Source organism: Lemur catta, chromosome 17 (genome assembly GCF_020740605.2).
Source record: "Lemur catta isolate mLemCat1 chromosome 17, mLemCat1.pri, whole genome shotgun sequence".
NCBI lineage: Eukaryota > Metazoa > Chordata > Mammalia > Primates > Lemuridae > Lemur > Lemur catta.
In genome coordinates, this window is record NC_059144.1 from 6,434,556 (window position 1) to 6,447,674 (window position 13,119).

The 13,119-nt window shown below is 45.0% G+C and overlaps 1 protein-coding gene across 2 annotated transcripts in view; it reads left to right on the top strand.

Annotated features, from left to right (window-relative positions):
* The window catches only part of CFAP99 (cilia and flagella associated protein 99), a 59,793-nt gene that overhangs the window by 45,716 nt on the left and 958 nt on the right, over positions 1–13,119 (top strand). The gene's annotated exons all lie outside the window — the stretch shown is intronic.

Sequence of the window (13,119 nt, forward strand, 5' to 3'; positions counted from 1 at the left end):
GATGGATCTGGACAATGTAAATTGAAAACCTGGGAATGATTCACATCCTAGATGCCATTAGGGGCATTCATAAATCATGGGAAGAGGTCAAAATATCATGAACAGGAGTTTGGAAGTAGATTTTAGGCCTCATGCATGACTTTGAGAGGTTCAAGACTTCAGAGAAGGAAGTGACTGTAGATGTAGCAAGAGAACTAGAATTAGAGGTGGAGCCCGAAGATGTGACTTAATTGCTGCAATCTCATGATGTAAACCTGAACAGAGAAGATGCTTACGGATAAGCAAAGTAATTTCTTCTTCTTCTTCTTCTTCTTTTTTTTTTTTTTAAGACAGTCTCACTCTGTTGCTGGAGCTAGAGTGCCGTGGCATCAGCGTAGCTCACAGGAACCTCAAACTCCTGGGCTCAGGTGATCCTTCTGTCTCAGCCTCCTGAGTAGCTGGGACTACAGGCATGCGCCACCATGCCTGGCTAATTTTTTCTATTTATTTTTAGTTTTCCAGCTAATTTCTTTGTATTTTTAGTAGAGACAGGGTCTCGCTCTCGCTCAGGCTGGTCTCGAACTCCTGACCTCGAGTGATCCTCCTGCCTCGGCCTCCCAGAGTGCTGGGATTACAGGCATGAGCCACGGCGCCTGGCCCAAAGTAATTTCTTGAGATGGAATCTACTCCTAGTGAAGATGCTGTGAACATTGTTACAATGACAACAAAGGATTTAGAATAGTATATAAACTTAGTTCATAAAGCAGCGGCAGGGTTTGAGAAGATTGACTTCAATTTTGAAAGAAGTTCTGTGGGTAAAATGCTGTCAAACAGAGTCATGTGCTACAGAGAAATCTTTCATGAAAGGAAAGCCGTCAATTGATATCAATAACTTCATTATCTTATTTTAGGAAATTGCAAAAAATTAGCCAGGCATGGTGGCACATGCCTGTAGTCCCAGCTACTCAGGAGGCTGAGGCAGAAGGATTGCTTGAGCCCAGGAGTTTGCGGTTGCTGTGAGCTAAGCTAACGCCACGACACTCTAGCCCGGGCAACAGAGCGAGACTCTGCCTTAAAAAAAAAAAGAAATTGCCACAGCCACCCAGCCTTCAGTAACCACCACGCTGATCAGTAAGCAGGCATCAACATCAAGGCAGGACCCTCCACTAGCAAAAAGATTACACCTTGCTGAAGGCTCAGATGATCATTAGCATTTTTTAGCAATAAAGCATTTGTAATTAAAATATGTACATTGTTTTTTAGACATAATGCTATTGCATACTTTATAATCTCTGAGTATGCCTGTGTCAATTGTGCAGGAAGTATGGCAAGAGATGGGACTGGAAAAGTAAGCAGGAACCAGATAACAAGAGGTCTTTGGTGTGCCCTCATGTTAAGGAGTTCAGAATTTATCTTAAGGCCAAGTGTGAAACACTAAAGTAAATTTTAAGCCGGGAAGTAACACAGACTTGTGTTTTAGAAAAATCTCTGTGCTATGACAAGAATGGATTAGAAAGGTTAGACAAGGACGGGCGCGGTGGCTCACACCTGTAATCCTAGCACTATGGGAGGCTGAGGTGGGCAGATCGCTTGAGCTCAGGAGTTGGGAGACCAGCCTGAGCAAGAGCGAGACTCCATCTCTACTAAAAATAGAAAAAATTAGCCGGGCATGGTGGCTTGTGCCTGTAGTCATAGCTAGCTACTCAGAAGGCTGAGGCAGGAGGATCACTTGAACCCAGGAGTTTTGTGGTGAGCTATGATGATGCCACTGCATTCTAGCCAGGGTTACAGATCAAGACTCTGTCTCCAGAAAGAAAGAAAGGTAGACAAGACTAGTGACCAGGGGACCCAGTTAGGAAGAGAGAGAAGGGTAACTGAGACTGGAGTAGTGACTGTGGGAACAGAACTTGATGTCAGAAATCACCAGTTGTAGCAGTTCTTCACTGGCAATTTACTTACTGGCTATTGGGAAAGCCCATGGATGATAGTTTGTAGCCATACAAATTTCTGAAAAAGATTTGGGGTGCTGCTTGATGAATAATCAATGAACAAAGTAATTGATGTGCTATATAAAAATGGCTTTTTGTGTTTATGTGTTACTGGTATCTTAGTCCATTTTCTGTTGCTATAACAGACTACCACAGACTGAGCAATTTATAAAGAAAATAAGTTTATTTGGTTCATGGTTCTGGAGGCTGGGAAGTCCAAGATTCAGTGGCCACATCTGGTGAGAGCCTTTGTTCAGTGGAGCATCACATTGAGAGAGGTGAGACAAAGGAAAAAGGAGGCCAAACTCCCAAGATAGTGGTATTAATTAATTCATGAGGGCAGAGCCCTTATGACTCAGTCACCTCCTGTTTTTTTTAAATTTCTTTAATTAATTACCTTTTTTTTTTTTTTTTTTTTTTAGAGACAGGGTCTCTCTCTGTTGCCCAGGCTGGAGTCAGTGGCTCCATCATAGCTCACTGCAACCTTGAATGCCTGGGCTCAGGTGATCCCCTCACTCCAGCCTCCTGAGTAGCTGGGACTATAGGTGTGCACTACCATGGTCAGCTAATTTTTTAAAAAAATTTTGTAAGGATGAGAATCTCGCTGTATTGCCAGGTTGGTCTTGAACTCCTGACCTCAAGTGATCCTCCCACCTTGGCTTCCCAAAGTGCTGGGATTACAGGTGTGAGGCACTGCACCCAGCCCTGATTGCCTCTTAAAGATTGCACCTCTCAACACTGCTACAGTGACATTCAATTTCAAACTGAGTTTTGGAGAGGACATTCAAACCATAGCATCAAGATCTCCTTTTGAAATGATTTATCTACATGTTTCACTGATTCACAAATTAGTAATCTTTGAAGGAGTCTTCTGTATAATGGTGGCTTGTGTAGAATATTACATGGTTTGTTCTTTATTGTTAAGATATATTAATCATTCACATATGTACTCATAACCTGTCTTTTCTAAATATCTTGTTTCTCAGCAGGATTTGGGGAATTATAAAGCAAGGTGTTTTGAGTTTCCTCTCTGAGGAGGAAGACCCAGAGCACAGATACTGCTATACCCTGAGGTGGGAGTTCAAGAAAAATGAGATATAAGCATAAAAGGGAGGATGCTATTGCAGGCATCTGTAATTTCATTTGGAAGTGTTTTTTTCCAGGCTTAAATAAGAATTGGCAAGTTTATTGAATATACCACACTCATTTGAAGGGTGGGAGAGGCCTGGAAACTTTTCAAAATGAGTATTATCAGTACCTTGCTGAGCAAAAGAGAAATTGTGACTGTATAGTTTTCCTGGAGTGTTATTTTGAAACTACATGGTTTCTTGGTGCACCCACTAAGGTACATTAGTTGCAGAATGTATTGATAGCTGAATAAATTGATTTGCTGTGTAGATTTATTTGACGTACACACATTTAAGATTAAAGAATGTCTGCTAAATGACAACTTTTTATTTGGGGGTTCTATCTTCTCTCGTATTAGGAATGTGACTCAGTTGTCTATAGAAGTCACCCTTGGTTTATGATATATCTACTGTTGAATGAGTCCCTACTTACTACTGTCTCTTATAGAACCACCTGCCAAGTAGTTGTGGTTAGCCCCATATTACTTGTCCTGAGGCACAAGGAGAGCAGGGTCACTTTTTCCAAAGGTCTCACAATTAGCAGAGCTAGCGTTTTAACCCCTACCTAGCTAACTATGAATTTGTTCCTTTTGTTGGGCTTTGCTACGTCATTCACCTTTTTCAGTGGTTGGAAAGCATATGACCAATGTTTATAGCAGCTTCAAATAGTAAAAATAAAACTGAAAAGTCAAAGATATTATCATTATCTTTACCCAATAGGTGTCTGATTATAAATATTCTGAAGAAACTTAATTGTTCCTGAGTTTCTCCCTTTCCCCTCAGAGAGGGAAAGTGGCCTTAGGGCCTAGGCATTTCTCTGTCTGCTGCACCTTACCTCTTTAGCCCAACTGTTGCTAAAATCTGCTTGCTGTGGCAGTATTCTTTGTAACCTATACTAAGATGTGCTTCCTTTCTAAGCACCTTCTTGACATCTTCCAGTGTTTATTTTGGCCTCCTACTTGTAAGTTGAAAATGCTTCAGGTAGAGATGTTCTCTCCTGTTCTCCCACGCTGATGATCTGTCATTGTTTTCCCCAAGAGACAGAGTCTCACTGTGTTGCCCAGGCTGGAGTGCAGTGGCTCTTCACAGGCACAATCAGCATGCACTGCAGCTTTGAACTCCTGGGCTCAAGCAATCCTCCTGCCTCAGCCTCTGGAGTAGCTGGGACTGCAGGAGTGGGCTCTGATCATCGGGGGGGGTTTTTTTGGTTTTTTTTTTTGAGACAGAGTCTCGCTTTGTTGCCCGGGCTAGAGCGAGTGCCCTGGCATCAGCCTAGCTCACAGCAACCTCAAACTCCTGGGCTTAAGCGATCCTACTGCCTCAGCCTCCCAAACAGCTGGGACTACAGGCATGCGCCACCATGCCCAGCTAATTTTTTTTTCTATATATATTTTAGTTGGCCAGATAATTTCTTTCTATTTTTTTAGTAGAGAGGGGGTCTCACTCAGGCTGGTCTCGAACTCCTGACCTCGAGTGATCCACCCGCCTCGGCCTCCCAGAGTGCCAGGATTACAGGCGTGAGCCACCACGCCAGGCCTGATCATCTGTTTTTTAAGTCTCCCTTTGTTTCCTTTTGGTGACTGTTTTTACTTGCAATGTAAAGGCTCTATTTCCCCTATCTCTGAAATTCTTTTTCTTTCTCAAAAACACCTGCTATCTCTTTCAAACAACTGATTACCTTGATAATTTAATTTCAATGGAAAAAAATCCTTGCTTCTTTGCATGATTGTCCCAAGTGCTGTGCTAAGGGGAGAGGATGCCATGATAAATAATTTAAGGTTAAATGTTTATCATGTTAGGGGAGTACAAAGAAATGGTTAAATCAGGACTTGGAGGAGTGAGAGAAATGGAAATATCCTTTGAGGTGGGCTTTGAAAGATGAGCAGAAATTTCCCAAAGTAGAATTCCAAAGTAGGGTGGAAATCACAGGACCCTTGACTGTGTATCAAATTATGGCACTATGGTAGGAAAGAACCTAGAATGGGTGACTCGCATCCTGGGTACCTGCAGTATAGCACAGTTCTGCTGCAAATCCTGGTTTTGAAGCATGAATTTGTTCTAATGAGATTGATATATTAGGGAACAACTTGAACATAATGGGAATTTTTAGATTGTGCACAATTTCATCTGTGGAAAATATTAGGTGAATACAAATTTGAACCCAGCAGAACCAAGCCATGTGCACTGTATATACCTCAGTCATCTACCACCTACCTCAGTTGACTTCTTGTGTGTGAGCCACACCCCTACACATCCAATGTCAGAACATTCACGCTCCTCCCCCCACTTCTCAATAATTCACAAGCTGCAAACCTTAGGAGCCCCAGTTCCACCAGTAAGCTTTAGGTCCTTTTTCAAGGTAAAGTACCACAGTTATTTGTATTTCTTAACCGCTTAACATGTGTAGAACCATACTGCCATTTTCCTTAGCTTCTTTTGTGTGAGTCACTGACAAAGGCTTTGAATGCTGTGCCCCTAATTCCATTTTTTCCTCATAAACCCTGTGGGTTTTTGCATTGTGAGATGATTTTTTTTTTTTTTTTTTAAGGAGCACATATGTCCGTAACTACAAATGAAGCTGGAAAGGTGGAGGGGTGAGTTGGGAGAGGGGGTTGGCTACATGAAGTGAAGACTTTGGGCCATGCTCTGAAGGCAATGGTTGTGATCATTTGGGAGCATGTGCCATAATCTTGGATCTTTTGGAGCCTGGTGATTTATTTATTTTTGAGATAGGGTCTCACTGTGCCGCCCAGCTAGAGTGCAGTGGCATCATCATAGCTCACTGCAACCTCAAACTCCTGGGCTCAAACGATCTTCCTGTCTCAGCCTCTGCAGTAGATGGGACTACAAGTGTGCGCCACCATGCCTGGCTAATTTTTCCATTTTTTGTAGAGATGGGATCTCACTCTTGCTCAGGCTGTTCTCAAACTCCTGGCCTCCAACAGTCCTCCTGCCTCTGCCTCCCAAAGTGCTAGGATGACAGGCATGAGCCACCGCCATTGTGCAGGCCTTGTGAAGCTTTTAATCTCCACAGACCCACCTAATGTTCTTCCTTTTGCTCCCTCCCCTTCCTGTTAGAGCACTCCTCTTGTTGTAGGTGTTTGTGAAGCTTTATCTTCCCTGGAAGCCATAGCCATCCACTTCTTAGTTTGCTTTCTAGGTAAAGTGTTGAGCCAGAGTGTCTGGATTAGGGCTTCTGCTGCAGCTCATGGGCCTGGTGCTGGATCCCACTGCCAAAATGAAGGTCCCTAGAGAATTGGGTGTGGCTAGCCCTTTGGCGACTGCATGTGTCAGTTCATGAGCCAGCCCACAGATGCATCTGACTAAGGGTGGAGGGAATGCCTGTGCTGAGGAGCCCAGGGGCACTGCTATTTGAGATCAGCACCCCGTCTGGTGTACGCTTGGGGGAGTTCCCATTGTGGAGCACTGCTCAGCTGCTCTCTGCTGGTATGGATCAAAGAATCAGATCTGTAAACATCTGACCACCACTCCCATCCCAACTGGCCCTGGGTTCAGGATACAGTAGAAGCAGCTAAGCTTCCCAGCTGGTCTTCTCTGGCAGGCTTCATGTTCGATGGCCATCAATGTTGCAGCAGCCCAGCATGCCTGCCTCCTGTGCTGACTGTGTCTTTGCGGGAAGGGTGGCAGGTTGTTGATGGCCTCTAGGTAGATTTGCCCATTGGCCTCTGCTGTCTTAACCTCTGGAGGAGTGGTTCCTTAGGTTTCCTTCATTTCCTTCCTTTTTCCTGGCCCCAGGAATTACCTTGTTTGTATCAGCCCCAAATCGCAGGCCACCTCAGCTGAAAAATATGAAGGCCGAAGGCCCCCAGGGATTTCAGCTGTCGCCTAATTGCGGGTGGTGGCTTCATCACCACCACCACCACCACCACCACCATGGGTAATTGTGTTAGATCCTGGTTAGACGATAAACTTGTGGAAGGCCTAGTCACATCTACTCAGCATCTAAACATGCCTCATTGCTTCTCTAAGCATAGTCTGCTGCTTTCTGCTTGACCAGATTCTTTCATCTAGTCCCTGCAGAAACCCCAGGGGGGGACCAATGTTCAAGGCCCCTGAGGCTTCTTTAGAAATAAGTAACTTACATTGCCTCTGTGCTGGCTTTCTTCGGCCTCCTCTGAGTCCTCCTCTAAGTCTAAGCAGTCATGATTAGCTACATCCTGCCAAATCTTTTCTGGAAATGAAAAGAGCCTTGCTGAGAACCAGAAACATTTGTTCTAGTTCTCCTGGGGGTGAAGGTTTGCATTGCTCTTATTTAGTAGCACTAACACTTGTAAGATGTATGTTTTTGGCCCTTCTGGTATAATACATATTTATTACTTAATTTATTGGTCATCTTTCCAGTTAGAATATAAGCTCCATGAGTGGGTTTTTTGTTGTTGTTTACCACTCTATTTCTGGCCCCTGGAAAAGTGCCTGACCCAGACTAGGCACCTGTAAGTAGTTACTGAATTAATCAGCTGATGCCATTGCCTTCAGGGTGGTAGGAACCATACTGGGTGCTTTCATTCAGTGGCCACTGTTCTAGAGAATAGCTACAGGGTGAGAGATATTTTTCTCACATTAAAGATATGGACACTGAGGCACAGAGGTCAAGTATTTGTGCAAGGCTACAGGGCTTAAAACGGCCAGCCACATACGTGCTGACTACTTACCATGCACCCTTATTTGTATAACAAGCACGAGGCTCGTGTTTTTCTCAAGGCAGTGGCATAAAGATCCGTTTATGAAGCTCTGATGTGAAAGCTAATGGCAGCTTTCAGGGTTCGTGCCCAGTTTCTGGAGGGCAGGTTGTATAGGGCATTGGAAATTATTGTCAGCCTTGGGGGGTTTTTTTGTTTGTTTTGTTCAGTGTGGGTTTTTTTTTTTTTTAAGATGGGGTCTTGCTATATTGTCCAGGCTGATCTTGAATTCCTGCCCTAAGTGATCCTCCCGCTTCAGCCTCCTGAGTAGCTGGGACTACAGGCACAAGCTACCACACCCAGCTCTGCCTTGGAAATTTTTGACATTTTTTATAAAAGTAATTGGATAGTATACCACAGTCTTTAAAATATTCTTACTCTTTAACACACATTTTTTAATTCTACTTTTGAAATTTCATTTAGGGAAATAATTAAAATAACATGGGAATGATTATATGTTTATGGCTTAAAGGGGAATATGCAACCTAGGCAGTTGGTGCCAGCCAGTGCCCAGTCAGTCACTGATACATTGGCATTGCCTTGATGAAATTCTGTAGGATTTAGGCTTCTCTCTGCTATTACCCTGCCACCATAAGAGTCTACCCTGGCTGGCTGATCTAACTGACAGAAGACTAACACCCTTGCATCAGAATAGCCGTTTATGAGTTTATAGTGAGAACTGTTTTATAGTTGCCACACAGGGTGAGTGACCTGATGTCCCTGCACATCCTGTCTGTAGGAAAATGCACAAGGAGCCATATTAGGGTCAAGATTGCTTGGTGATTGTGTGTAGAACCAGAATGGGAGTCGGGGGAGCTGGGTCTCTTATTTTCAGTGAGTAATTGTATCAGACTCTGCTGTCAGGTGGTTTGAGGGCTCTTCGTACCTGCTGTGGGGCTGCGCTACACAGAAGAACTTCTCATCAGAACATCTCCCTGGGGATGTGCTGCAGAGTTGCGGCTTCCTTCTGTTTCTTGTGTGCCCCCTCCCACGACCCATTTCTGCTGTCTCCGTCTTTGCCCATGGGAATTTCCTGGTGTGAGAGAAGGTGAGAGAATCGCTTCCAGTTTAACACTCTTCCTGTTTCCTGCCTGATGATCGGTTTCCAGCCATTATCAGACTCCTGTATATGTGTTGTACACACTTGTATACATAGACAGATGGTGGTTCAATTTAGGATTTTTTTTTTTTACCTTACACAATGGGTTTATGGGAATGTAGCCTCATTGTAAGTGGAGGAGCATCATATACATATGTGCCATATATATTAATATATATACTCACATGCACGTATGATTATATATGTCACACTCCTCCTAGAGCTTGGGTGGGAGATTGACATCTGAAGTGTCCCTAATAGCTTTATTGAAAAAATAAACCTCTAACAAGATGATGATGATTATGTAGACCAATAAGTGTATAAGAGCACAGAAAACCCCATCTAGTCTCTTCTCTCCCCTGCACTCTTGCCTCTACCTCCAAGCCACACAGCTTTCTTCTCACCTGAGTTCCTTGGAGTCTCCTCCCTGGTCTGTTAATACATTCTGACTTGTTCAGTCTCCCATCTGTCCTCACAGCACACAGGTAACACAGTCTCTCTAAATGCAGATCTCAACATGTCATCTCCATCCTAAAACTGTTGATTGCCCTGCCTTTGGGGTGCTGTATGAGGCTTGCCCCCTTTGCTGTCCTCTCTTTCACCCCTCCACGCAGGGCTTGTCTCTTCCCTTCTGCCTAGCCCCACCCACCCAGATTGTTTCTTCACTAACTTGTCCTGTTGCTTTAGGCACCTGTTCAGTGCAGCTTCCTCTAGGCCACCCAGCCTGATCCTCAGCACATTGGGCTTGGGGTGCAACTCCTTTGCTCCTGCTTGCACGTGCCTTGGTCACCAGTCTCCCACTTCCTGTGACCAAGCTTATTGGCTGCCTTTTAGTCCTCCCACCTGTGCATTGCAGCTGTTCACTGCATCTTCCTTCTTGAAATACTGGTGTCCCTAGGTTCTCCTAGCTTCATTTCTGACTCCTTCATTCTCTTTTATCTACCGCTCCAAATTTTCATGAATTCTGAAATCTCTGCCTTCACCCTAGTTCTTGATCCTGAGTTTTCCAGCTGCCTGTGGACCTTGCTTCCTGGGTATCTCACATCCAGCATTTCAAAAACTACCCTTAACACCTATTTTTTTCTTCTTTCCCTCACTTGGATTTTCAGCATCACCTTCCATAGTGACCAGCTAGATCCTTTGGCCTGAGTTGTTTCTCTTTTACCCTCAAAGCTTTAGGAATCCCTGGATTCTGGCCTTGCTGACCTCTCCCAGTCAGGAATGGCTGCTGCTCTATACCAGCTCTTCTTTTCTTAGTGGCAGGGTCATTGTCAACCACCCACTCTTACCCCAAGGCATTTATTCCTTCAATAAATATAAGTATCTGCTTTGTGCAGTATCTTAGCTAGGTACAAAGTAGACAAAGCCCTGCCCTGTGGCACTTAAAGCAAGTGAGAGCACACTGGATGACTGCAGGGTTTGCCTTGAGAAACTAAATGGGGGGCCAGGGTTGCTGGAGGAAGGTGGCAGCAAGGGTTCCTTTCTGGACATACTAAATTTGGGAAACCTGGAAAACATCTCAGTGTTCCATCTTGTTTATAGCATTAATACATCTGATTCTAGCATTAACGTAGTATTTATTTAATAAGAGTGTGGGTTCTGGTGTCAGAATACCCTGGGTTAAGTCCAGGCCCTGATGTTTACTAGTTGTGGACTTTGGCACGTTACTTAATTCTTGGTCATCTTTACCTGCCTTGTGTGTAAGATGGTGATTGTAATAGTACCTGCCTCCTTACTGGGTGATATGAGGAGTGTGTGAAATGGTGTTTAGAAAGCACAGTGCCTTGTGCATAGATGCAGCCTATAAATTTCAGCTGTTATTAGTCCTCTTATTCTGATGGCCTCTGTCACTTGCATGATCCAGAACCTTTCCCATGACCCCTAGCCTCTGTTCACACACTGTTCTTCCGAATCCCACCCTGGAAGTGGTCTGCTGGGAATGCTCCCTTCTCACCTCTGTGCCTTGCCTTCCCGCTTCTTGTGTCCTCTCACTCCTGAGCCTCACTGTCCCCCCAAACGTAAAACCAGATTTGAAATGAATTGCCACATTGGCCCAGGGCGCAGAGAATGGGGAAACTCTGGGAAACCTCTTAGGGAACTAGTAGTCTAGCTGGGCCTATAGGGATGCAGGGGCTGGTTTCAGAAAGTGATGAGGAGTGTGCAGGTCAGGACGGCCACAGGATATCTCTTCAGCAGCAATATTTGAAAGCCAAAATACCAGTGAAATAAGAGGCTTAGGGAACAACCGAGGTGTGCGCCTCAGATTGTTTCCCTTTATAGGCAAATCTCTCCTTCCTCTGTCAATGACATTTTTGTTAGATTCTTCTAAGACATGCTATGTAGATAATTTTTCAGGAAATAAAAAACCTGTATCATAGGTAGGCACCCAAATGTTAGACAATTCTTAGCACCAGCATAGACAATTCTTGGGACCAGTCATGCACATTAGAACCCAGGAAATACGCCAGGCGCGGTGGCTCATGCCTGTAATCCTAGCACTCTGGGAGGCCGAGGCAGGAGGATCGCTGAAGGTCAGGAGTTCGAGACCAGCCTGAGCAAGAGTGAGACCCTGTCTCTACTGAAAATAGAAAGAAATGATCTGGACAGCGAAAAATTTATATAGAAAAAATTAGCCAGGCATGGTGGTACATGCCTGTAGTCCCAGCTACTCGGGAGGCTGAGGCAGAAGGATTGCTTGAGCCCAGGAATTAGAGGTTGTTGCGAGCTAGGCTGATGCCATGGCACTCTAGCCCGGGCAACAGAGCGAGACTCTGTCTCAAAAAAAAAAAAAAGAACCCAGGAAATATGGTGGATCTGGGACCATCATGTGGTTTAAATGGACCATGATATGGTCTGAATGATGTTGTGAGTCCTAAGGAGATGTTGAAGCACCTTCCACTTCTGTTCAAACCAAGTAGACAGTCTTCATCCTAGCCAGAGCCTGCACCCGAACGTCTGTATAAAGGTGAACGCTTACTAGGTGAGGTGTTGCTTTAGATCAGTTTTTTTTTTTTTTTAAGTGACAGGGGTCTTTCTGTGTTGCTCAGGCTGGTCTCATGCTCATGGATTCAAGTGATCCTCCCGCCTCAGCCTCCCAGGTAGCTGGGATTACAGGCGCAAGCCACTGCACCCAGCTGGTTTGAGAAGCATTTATACATTCTCCAGTGCAAGTACCTGGCCCCACAATATGGGCTGGCCTAAGCTGTCAAGAGATGCAAGTCTATCTTTAGCAAGTGACACAGTGAAGAGGGTTAAACCATTCAGGTCAGGGTAGAAAATTAGGTACCCAGGGAGCAAGTGTATTCATGGTATGCCATTTTCTTGGAACCAGACCACTAAGTGCTCTAGAAAGAGGCACAGCTGGGTTGGGCAGCCCCTTTGGGCTTCTCCTGGAAAACCTGCTCTGGCCTTCCCTTCTCCTCTTGTACTTTTTGTTATAGCACATGAGTGAGCTGCCTACCAGCACCCCTCCCCACCCTTCTCCTTCCACTGGATTCTGAACAAAAGCTGTGTCTACTCTGCTCTATCCTCATGGCAGAAGCCATACTGTGAATGAGGTAGGGAGGTTGCAGCTTGTTCTTAGAGGGGCGGTGGGATATGCTATCACTGCATCTTAGGGCTTGCGCAGAGGGATGGAGCTGGGCACTGGGGTGGTATACTTGGAGAGACTGCAAACCTGGTGCTGGTGACAGAGTATGGTGACATCAGCCCACAGACATTGGGTCTTCAAGTGTGCCTGCACCATTCCAAGGGCTCTCTTAGTATTAACTCCTGGAATCCTCACACATCTGTTGAGGTTAGTGCTTGTCCTGTTTTATATAGGTAAGGAAACAGCACAGAGTTCAATGGTCACAAGTTGGGGTTTGAAGGTGCCTGGATTTCAATCCCAGCTGTCTGGCTCCAGAGATGTGCTCTATTGGCAGTGCCAGCTTGCCTCTACACACCAGGCTTAGGAGTTGGGACTCAGTGAGGAACCTGGGAAAGTTGCTGTAGCAAACTGCTTTAGAAAGATGGGTTGGCAGTAGGGTAGTATCTAGAGAGGGGAGATGGGTTACAAGAGGTGTGGTCCAGAGGACTGTGACAAGGTGGCAAGCAACACTGGGGATGAACAGAAGGATAGGATTGGGAGCAGTCCTATCATCTCTGCCACCAAAATCTCTCTCAACTACGTCTACTTCTTTGCAACTCCATGATCATTACCCTAGTCCAGCGAGCCCCACAGTGTG